Here is a 10243-nt window from a genome sequence, read left to right as displayed (position 1 = left end):
TGTCAAACCGGGACAGGAGGAGACCATTCAGCCCCTTGAGCCTGTCGAACAGGAACAGGAGGAGGCCATTCAGTCCCTCGAGCCTGTTACACAGGAACAGGAGGAGGCCATTCAGCCCCTTGAGCCTGTCAAACAGGAACAGGAGGAGGCCATTCAGCCCCTCGAGCCTGTCGAACAGGAACAGGAGGAGGCCATTCAGCCCCTTGAGCCTGTCAAACAGGAACAGGAGGAGGCCATTCAGCCCCTTGAGCCTGTCAAACAGGAACAGGAGGAGGCCATTCAGCCCATCGAGCCTGTCAAACAGGATAAGGAGGAGGCCATTCAGCCACTCGAGCCTGTCAAACCGGAACTGGAGGAGGCCATTCAGCCCCTCGAGCCTGTCAAACCAGAAGAGCAGGAGGCCATTCAGCCCCTCGAGCCTGTCGAACAGGAACAGGAGGAGGCCATTCAGCCCCTCGAGCCTGTCAAACAGGAACAGGAGGAGGCCATTCAGCCCCTTGAGGCTGTCAAACAGGAACAGGAGGAGGCCATTCAGTCCCTCGAGCCCGTTACACTGGAACAGGAGGCCATTCAGCCCCTCGAGCCTGTTACACAGAAGGAGGCCATTCAGCCCGTCGAGCATGTTACACAGGAACAGGAGGAGGCCATTCAGCCCCTCGAGCATGTTGCACAGGAACAGGAGGAGGCCATTCAGCCCCTCAAGCCTGTTACACTGGAACAGGAGGCCATTCAGCCCCTCGAGCCTGTTACAATGGAACAGGAGGACATTCAGCCCCTCAAGCCTGTTACACAGGAACAGGTGGAGGCCATTCTTTCCCTTGATCCAGTTACACAGGAACAGCTTATTTTTTATTCATGTTTCATGTGATGTGTTTGCTCTGAAATAAATTGTTAAAAATGTTAACCTGCATTGGCCGGTAATATGAACCCAGGTCTCCCATGTGGCAGGCGAGAATGCTACCCCTGAACCACCAATGCTCACAGTGACAACAATGCTCATTTTTCATTAGCTACAATTTAATTTTGACTTTTGTTAATAGAAGCGAGGACACTGCGGTAAAATAAAAAGTGAAATGCAGCAGATGCTGGATCTGAAATTGTTCATTAAATGTTGGAAACACTCCACAGGTCAGGGAACATCTGTGGACAGAAAAACACAGGGTTAACCTTTCAGGTCCATGAACTCTCGGTAGAACTAAGATTTTGCAGCTTTGTAGGTTCCGTATGAGTTTCCTTCCAAACTTTTTAAACTGCTCAAAAATTACAAAATTAAGAAACTAACCTTCCCTCGAAAAATGAATGGCCTGTACAGTGATCGAACCCGCGACCTTGGCGTTATTAGCACTACTCACTAACCAACTGAGCTAACCGGCCCATCTGTAAGGGTTACCTATAGAACCGTCCCTGTTTCTGGTCTTTGCCAGCTAAGTCACTTTGTCTTGGAAGGCTGTAAATGAAAGACTTGCATTTCTACAGGCCTTTCACGACCTCAGGACATCCTAAAGTGCTTTACAGCCAATGAATACTTTTTGAACTTTTTGCATCTGTGACAGGTAGACTGGTCAGGAGGAGGTCAAGAAGGTTTTCCACTCGTGTTGGTTCCCTCACCACCTGCCGCAGGCCCAGACTGGCAGCCATGTCCTTCAGGACTCGACCAGCTCGGTCAGTAGTGCTGCTACCGAGCCACTCTTGGTGATGGGCGTTGAGGTCCCCCACCCAGAGTACATTCTGTGCCCTTGCTGCCTTCAGTGCTTCTTCCAAGTGGTGTTCAACATGGAGGAGCACTGATTCATCAGCTGAGGGAGGGTGGTAGGTGGTAATCAGCAGGAGCTTACCTTGCCCATGATGTTCCTGTGTAACAGGCTTGAGGGGCTGAATGGCTTCCTCCTTTTCCTGCATAACAGGCTGAATAGCCTCCTCCTGTTCCTGCGTAACAGGCTCGAGGGGCTGAATGGCCTCCTCCTGTTCCTGTATGATAGGCTGAATGGCCTCTTCCTGTTTATGTGTAACATACCCGAGGAGCTGTTTGGCCTCCTTCTGTTCCTTTATAACAGACTCGAAGGGCTGAATGGCCTCCTCCTGTTCCTGTATAACAGACTCAAGGGGCTGAATGGCCTCCTCCTGTTCCTGTGTAACAGGCACAAGGGGCTGAATGGCATCCTCCTGTGCATGTGTAACAGGCTTGAGGGGCTGAATGGCTTCCTCCTTTTCCTGTATAACACGCTCGAGAGGCTGAATAGCCTCCTTCTGTTCCTGTATAACAGGCTCGTGTGTCTGAATTGTCTCCTCTTGTTCCTGTGTAACAGGCTTGAGTGGCTGAATGGCCTCCTCCTGTTACTGTGTAACAGGCTCGAGGGGATGAATGGCATCCTCCTGTGCATGTATAACAGGCTCGAGGGGCTGAATGTCTCCTCCTGTTCATGTATAACAGGCTTGAGGGGCTGAATGGCCTCCTCCTGTTCCCGTATAACAGACTCGTGTGTCTGAATTGCCTCCTCCTGTTCCAGTGTAGCAGGCTTGAGGGACGGAATGTCGTCCTCCTGTTCATGTGTGGCAGGTTTGAGGGGCTGAATGGCCTCCTGCTGTTCCTGTGAAACAGACTCGTTGGTCTGAATTGCCTTCTCCTGTTCTTTTATAACTGGATCATGGGTCTGATTTGCCTCCTCTTCATCCTATGTAACAGGTTCGAGGGGCTGAATGGAGTTCTACTGTTCTTGTACAGATCTTGTTTCGCTGAACGGCTTCCTCCTGTCCAATGCAACAGGCTCGAGGTGTTAAAGGCCTCCTCTTGTCCCTGTGTAACAGGCTCGAGGGGCTGAATGGCCTCCTCCTGTTCCTGTATAACAGGCTAAAGGGGCTGAATGGCCTCCTCCTGTTCCTGTGTAAAAGGGTCATGGGACTGAATGGTCTCCTCCTGTTCCTATGTAAAACGGCCACGGGACTGAATGGCCTCCTCCTGCTCCTGTGTAACTGACTCAGGGGTTGAGAGGACTCAGAGGGAAAGTGTCGGTGCGGTAGTTTCCCTTCTCTGAATTACCGATTTACTGCAAAATGTACTGTCAGTGGAGGAACCACCAAACCTTCGTCCAAAATCCGACTCTGGTGGGACTCGAACCCACAACCTTTGAATGCCTTAATCTATCAATACTAACTAGAAGTCCAATGCGTTATCCATTGCGCCACAGAGCCAATTACATAAAGCTCTATTACAAAAGCAAAATAGTGTTGATGCTGGAAAACTGAAATATAAACAGATGAAATGCTGGAAACACTCTGCAGGTCAGGCAGCATTCCATGCCTGTTTAAAAGGGGTCTACTTTCAGTACCGGATCATTCTGTGTCTGTTTAATAGGGACATGCTGTCAGTCCCGGATCATTCTGTGTCTGTTTAAAAGGGACATGCTGTCAGTCCCGGTTTATTCTGTGTCTGTTAAAAAGGGACATGCTGTCAGTCCCGGATCATTCTGTGTCTGTTTAAAAGGGACATGCTGTCAGTCCCGGTTTATTCTGTGTCTGTTTAAAAGGGACATGCTTTCAGTCCCGGATTATTCTATGTCTGTTTAAAAGGGATGTGCTGTCAGTCCCGGATTATTCTGTGTCTGTTTAAAAGGGATGTACTGTCAGTCCAGGATCACTCTGTGTCTGTTTAAAAGGGATGTGCTGTCAGTCCCGGGTCATTCTGAGTCTGCTTAAATGGGATGTGCTGTCAGTCCCGGATCATTCTGTGTCTGTTTAAAAGGGATGTGCTGTCAGTCCCGGATCATTCTGCGTCTGTTTAAAAGGGATGTGCTGTAAGTCCCTGGTCATTCTGTATCTGTTTAAAAGGGATGTGCTGTCAGTCCCGGATCATTCTGTGTCTGATTAAAACGGGTGTTACATAATATTTTCGAGTCTGCCCCACAGAAACAGTCCATTTGCACGAACTGATCTCCACACGAGGCTCCTCCTTCTCTATTTCTCCTCACCCCCCAAATAAAACTAGAATCAGTAATGGTAACCATGAAACTATCGGATTGTCGTAAAAACCCATCTGGTTCACTAATGTCTTTCAGGGAAAGAAACTGCCGTCCTTACCCGGTCTGGCCTTTGTGTGACTCCAGTCCCATAGCAATGTGGTTGATTCTTAACTGCCCTCTGACATGGCCTAGCAAGCCACTCAGTTGTAACAAACCGCTATGAAACAAAATAATAAAAATGAAACTGGACGGACCACCTGTTCTGATCCATATCAGCCTCCTCCTGAGGTCCCCACCATCACAGAAGCCAGTCTTCAGCCAATTCGATTCACTCCACGTGATATCAAGAAAAGGCTGAGCACACTGGATACAGCAATGGCTCTGGGCCCTGACAACGCCCCGGCTATAATTCTGAAGACTTGTGCTCCAGCCAAGCTGTTCTAGTACAGATACAACACTGGCATCTATCCAACAATGTGAAAGACTGCCCAGGTATGTCCTGTCCACAAAAAGCAGGACAAATCCAATCCAGCCAATTACCGCCCCATCAGTCTACTCTCTACTCTCAATCATCAGCAAAGCAATGGAAGGTGTCATCCACAGTGCTGTAAAGTGGCACTTACTGACCAATAACCTGCTCATTGATGCCCGGTTTGGGTTCTGTCAAGAGCACTCGGCTCCCGACTTCATTAAAACCTTGGTCCAACATGAACAAAGGAGCTGACCACCAACATCCTGGGGGTTACCATTGAACATAAATACTGTGACAACAAGAGAAGGTCTGAGGCTAGGCATTCTGCGTCGGGTGTCTCACCTCCTGACTCCCCAAAGCCTTTCTACCATCTACACGGCACAAGTAAGGAGTGTGATGGAATACTCTCCACTTGCCTGGAAGAGTGCAGCTCCAACAACACTCAAGAAGTTCGACACATTCCAGGACAATGCAGCCCGCTTGATTGGCACCCCATCCACCACCTTAACCATTCACTCCCTCCACCACCGGCGCACCGTGGCTGCAGTGCGTACCATCTACAAGATGCACTGCAGCAACTCACCAAGGCTTCTTCAGCAGCACCTGCCAAACACGCAACCTCTTCCACCTAGAAGGACAAGCACAGCAGGCGCATGGGAACACCCCCACCTCCAAGTTCCCCTCCAAGTCACACACCATTCTGACTTAGAAGTATATTGCCGATCCTTCATCGTCGCTGGGTCAAAATCCTGGAACTCCCTCCCTAACAGCACTGTGGTAGCACCTTCACCACACGGACTGCAGCGGTTCAAGAAGGCGGCTCACCACCACCTTCTCAAGGGGCAATTGGGGATGGGCATTTAATGCTGGCCTTGCCAGCGCACCCACAACCCATAAACGAATTTAAAAAATCCTATCAGCATATCCTTCTATTCCTTTCTCCCTTCCTCTTAAATGCATCTAGCAGTATTCACCTCAAATACTGCATTCTCAGCACTCTTTGGCCAAAGAAGTTAATCCTGAATTCCCTGCTGGATTTATCGGTGAGTACTTATGACCTTTCTTCTCTGAGCTAGTTCCTGACTCACTCACAGTAGGAAGCATTTTCTCACTGTGACTGTGCAGCTGCGATGGTCGAGTGGTTAAGGCGTTGGACTCGAAATCCAATGGGGTTTCCCCGCGCAGGTTCGACCCCTGCTCGCAGCGACTTTGATGCAAATGTTTTATTTCATCGGCTCCCTGTGGCGATCACTGGCCCCGAAATTGATCAGAATTCCCTCCACTGCACTTCATTACACTGATTAACCCAAAGTTCCAATTGAAACACTAATAATTTATCGGCATCAATTAGATATTGTGGATTTGTTGGGAACTAGTGAGCAATACACACACAAAGCAGCATCAAAAATAGTAATTATGAAGAGCCCTGCAGTGTTTGTTATGGAATCACCTTCAGCTACTAAGTGGGAACACGGTTTGGTTTTGTAAAACTGAACACGAATTAAAAAGTGTGTAAAAAGACCGTGGCAGGGCTCGAACCTGCAATATCCTGATAACCTCAGAAATTAATACCGAAGTCTGACGCCTTATCCATTAGGCCACGCCACCAGTAGGAGTAATTTGTAGATCAGCGCCATCTGTGGATAGATAGACACAGGGTCCACGTTCCAGTTCCTTGAGCTCTCTGCAGAACTAAGGTTTTGTAGCTTTGCTTCAAAGCATGAGAGCTCCAATCTTTTCAGCAAATAGCAAAATTTATAAACTACCCACACCATCAAAAAGTAAATGGCCCGTATGGGGATCGAACCCACGACCTTGGCGTTATTAGCTCTACGCTCTAACCTACTGAGCTGTTAAATTCAATTTATGTTGATTTTTGGGTTTTGTCAGTTGTCAGTGCTCCGGTTTCCTCCCACAGTCCAAAGATGTGCGGGTTAGGTTGATTGGCTGTGATAAATTGACCCTTAGTGTTAGGGGGATTAAATACGTGGGGTTACGGGGATAGGGTGGGATATGTGTTGGTGTAGGGGTTATGGGGATCGGGTGGGATATGTGTCGGTGCAGGCTCGATGGGCCGAAATGGCCTCTATCTGCACTGTGGGGTTTCTGTGATTCTGTGACTTCGAAGGCTGTAAAAGAAAGAATCTGATTTCTACAGCGCCTTTCACCTGAGGACGTCTCAAAGCGCTTTACAGGCAATGTAGTTGTAGTCACTGTTGTAATGTAGAAAAAATAGCAGCAGTCAATTTGTCCACATCAAGCTCCCACAATGTGATAATCGAGGATAACCTGTTTTAGTGATGGTGATTTGAGGTTAAATATTGGCGACAGGACACCGGGGTAAACCTCACCATCCCCTGCTCTTCTTACAATTGTGCCATGGGATCTGTTATGTCCACCCGAGAGGGCAGAGGGGGCCTCAGTTTTGGAATTGTATTCCACCACAATCTGTAACCTGATGGACCGGTGTATTCCTCACACTACCATTAGCATCAAGACAGGGGACCAGCCCTGGTTCAATGAGGAGTGTAGAAGAGCATTTCAGGAGCAGCACCAGGCGTACCTAAAATGAGGTGCCAACCTCATGAAGCTACAACTCAGGACTACACACATGCTAAGCTATGGAAACCGCATGTGTAGACAGAGCTAAGCGATCCAACAACCAACGGATCAGATCAAAGCTCTGCAATCCTTCCACATCCAGTCGTGACAATTTTAATTTAATTTAATTTGTTCCTAGGACTTGGGCATCGCTGGCAAGGCCAGCATTAATTGCCCATCCCTAATTGCCCTTGAGAAGGTGGTAGTTAGAAGCCCTCTTGGCCCGCTGCAGTCAATGAGGTGAAGGTACTCCAATAGTACTGTTAGGGAGGGATTTCCAGGATTTTGACCTAGCGACGATCAAGTTATGGTGATATATTTTCACGTCGGGATGGTGTGTAACTTGGAGGGGAACTTGGAGGTGATGGTGTTCCCATGCACCTGCTGCCCTTATAAGAACATTAGAACATAAAAAATAGGAGCAGGAGTAGGCCATTCAGCCCCTCGCACCTGCCGCACCATTCAATAAGGTCATGGCTGATCTGATCTTGGCCTTAACTCCACTTTCCTGCCTGTTCCCCCTTAACCCTTGACGCTCCGATAGTTCAACAATCTGTCTATCTCAGCCATGAATATAATCAATGATTCAGGCTCCACAGCTCTCTGGGGTAGAAAATTCCAAAGATTCACAAGCCTCTGAGAGAAGAAATTCCTCCTCATCTGCGTCTTAAATGGACAAACCCTTATTCTGAAACTATGCCACCTGATTCTAGATTCCCCCATGAGGGAAAACACCCTCTCAGCATCTACCCTGTCAAGACCCCTGGGGATTTATCCATTCCATTCTATTCCATTCTCCCAGTTTCTCTGCCTCCGTTGCATCTGTTCTGATGATGCCACCTTCCATACCAATGCTTCCGGTATGTCTTCCATTTTCCTCAACTGAGGATCCCCCTCTACCATGGTCGACATGACACTCGACCGTGTCTGTTCCATTTCCCGCACTACTGCTCTCATCCCTTCCGCTCACTCCCAGAAACATGATAGGATTCCTCCCTTGTCCTCACCTTTCACCCCACCCGCCTCCACATTCAACGGATCATCCTGCGCCATTTCCACCACCTCCAGCATGAAACACATCTTCCCCTCCCTTTCAGCATTTCGAAGGGACCGCTCTCTCCATGGCAGCCTGGTCCACTCCTCTATCACACCAACACCCCTTCTCCTTCGCCCGGCACCATCCCATGCAAGTGCAGGAGATGCAACACCTGCCCTTTTAACTCCTTCCTTCCCATCGGCCAGGGCACCAAACACTCCTTCCAGGTGAATCAGCGATTACCTGTACTTCTTACAATTTAATTACTGTATTCGCTGAATCTACATTGTGACACCAAATTCTGATTGGATGCCCGCTTTGCAGAACAGTTGGCAAGTGTGACCCCGAGCTTCCGGTCACCTGTCACTATAATTATCTGCTCCACTCCCTCTCTGATCTCTCCTTCCTTGGCCTGTTGCACTGTTCCAATGAAGCTCTACGTAATCTCGAGGAACAGCACCTCATCTTTCTATTATGCACTTTACAGCCTTCTGGACTTAACACCGAGTTCAACAATTTCAGGCTATAAATTGGCCCCTGTATTTCTTTTATTTTTTTAATTTGTTCCCATGTTTCCTCACATGACATTTGTTAATGTTTCTGCCATAATCATTCACACCTCATCTTGAGCCATCTTTTGATCGTTAACTTGTCCTATTACCTCTCCTTTTGCCTTGCACCATCATCCCTTTTGTAAGTCAATCTCTCCTGCCTTCCATTCTATCACAGACATTCCGTTTATTCTTACCTCGCCTCCACCCACCCCTGATTAAAAATCCCTCTTCCCTAACCTTTTCCTGTTCTGACGAAGGGTTCGACCTGAAAGGTTAACTCTGTTTCTCCCTCACTCGATGCTGCCTGACCTGTTGAGTGTTTCCAGCATTCTCTGTTGTTATTGAAATGAACACAGTGACGGAGTTTCATCACTCATTATTAGGATTTGTTTAGCTTTTCTTTGTGTGGCCGCGTGGCCTAATGGATAAGGTGTCCTGACTTCGGTATAAATTCTGATGCCATCAGAAGATTGCAGGTTCGAGTCCTGTCGTGGTCGTTTTACACTTTATAATTCATGTTCAACTTTAGAAAACCAAACCGCGTTTCCACTCTTTTCCATCCAAACATTGCAGGGTTCTTTATTAAACGGAATTTTTACGTGCTCTCTTATGTGTAAATTTCTCACTGATCTTTGCCAACAGTTTCAAACAAATCCACAATTTCTAATTGATGACAAATTAGTGTTTCCAATTGGAACAACAGCTTTGGGTTAATCAGTGTAATAACGTGCAGTGGAGAGAATTCTGATCAGTTTCGGGGCCAGTGATCTCCACAGTGAACCGATGAAATAAAGTAAAGAAATTGCAGTAGAATCGCTGCGAGCAGGGTTCAAACCTGCGCGGGGATTGGGTTTTAAGTCCAACGCCTTAACCACTCGGCCATCGCAGTTGCGCAAATGCAACCTTTCAACAGTGAAGTGACCTGTGCAAACTATTAGACAACTGTCCTGCACAATGTAAATGGAAGGAAGTTGTGTGACAGCTATACAGAGGCCTGGTTAGGCCACTGTGTATAGTTCTGCGCACTGCACCTTAGAAAGGATATATTGACCTGGGAGGGAGTGCGGTGCAGATTCACGAGTGTGTTACCAGGGCTCCAAGGGTTAGGCTATGAGCAGAGATCACATAATCTAGGCTTGTATTCCCTGGAATATTGAAGATTAAGGGCAGAGATCATAGAAATACAGAAATTTACGCCAGAGAAGGAGGCCATTCGGCCCATCGTGTCTTTGCCAGACGAAAAAGAGATATTTTGCCTAATCCCACTTTCCAGCTCTGGGTCTGTAGCCCTGTAGGTTGCAGCACTTCAAGTACATATCCATAGTGCTTTCTATTAATGTGATCGGTAGTGACTTCCAGATTCCCTCCACTCTCTGTGTGAAAATGGTTGTTGTCAACTCCTCTTTCACCATTTTACCAGTTACTTTAAATCTACCCCCCTGATCATTGACATTTCTGCTAAGGGAAATAGGTCCTTCCTATCCACTGTATATTGGCCCCTCAGAATTTTATGCACCTCAATTATGTCTCCCCTCCACCTCCTCTGCTCCAAAGATAACAACCCAACCCTATCCAATCTTTACTTATAGCTAATATTTTCCAGTCCTGTCAACATCCTAGTAAA

At 47.6% G+C, this 10243-nt stretch overlaps 3 non-coding genes across 3 annotated transcripts; 1 reads left to right on the top strand and 2 right to left on the bottom strand.

Annotated features, from left to right (window-relative positions):
* Positions 1–3094: 3094 nt before the first annotated feature.
* trnar-ucu (transfer RNA arginine (anticodon UCU)) lies at positions 3095–3189 on the bottom strand. Its single transcript has 2 exons — positions 3153–3189; positions 3095–3130 (listed from the first exon to the last, which is right to left on the bottom strand). It is a non-coding gene; the product is annotated as a tRNA-Arg (tRNA).
* A 2363-nt stretch (positions 3190–5552) lies between these two features.
* Positions 5553–5634, top strand: trnas-cga (transfer RNA serine (anticodon CGA)). Its single transcript has one exon. It is a non-coding gene; the product is annotated as a tRNA-Ser (tRNA).
* A 3799-nt stretch (positions 5635–9433) lies between these two features.
* On the bottom strand, positions 9434–9508 carry trnal-uaa (transfer RNA leucine (anticodon UAA)). Its single transcript has one exon. It is a non-coding gene; the product is annotated as a tRNA-Leu (tRNA).
* Between the last annotated feature and the right edge of the window lie 735 nt (positions 9509–10243).

The sequence above is a fragment of the Somniosus microcephalus genome, unplaced genomic scaffold (genome assembly GCF_052327205.1).
Source record: "Somniosus microcephalus isolate GS21.2 unplaced genomic scaffold, FLI_Smic_1.0 unresolved_chr8, whole genome shotgun sequence".
Lineage (NCBI taxonomy): Eukaryota > Metazoa > Chordata > Chondrichthyes > Squaliformes > Somniosidae > Somniosus > Somniosus microcephalus.
The sequence above is the reverse complement of the archived record's forward strand: the minus strand, read 5'-3'. Positions and strand labels throughout refer to the sequence as shown.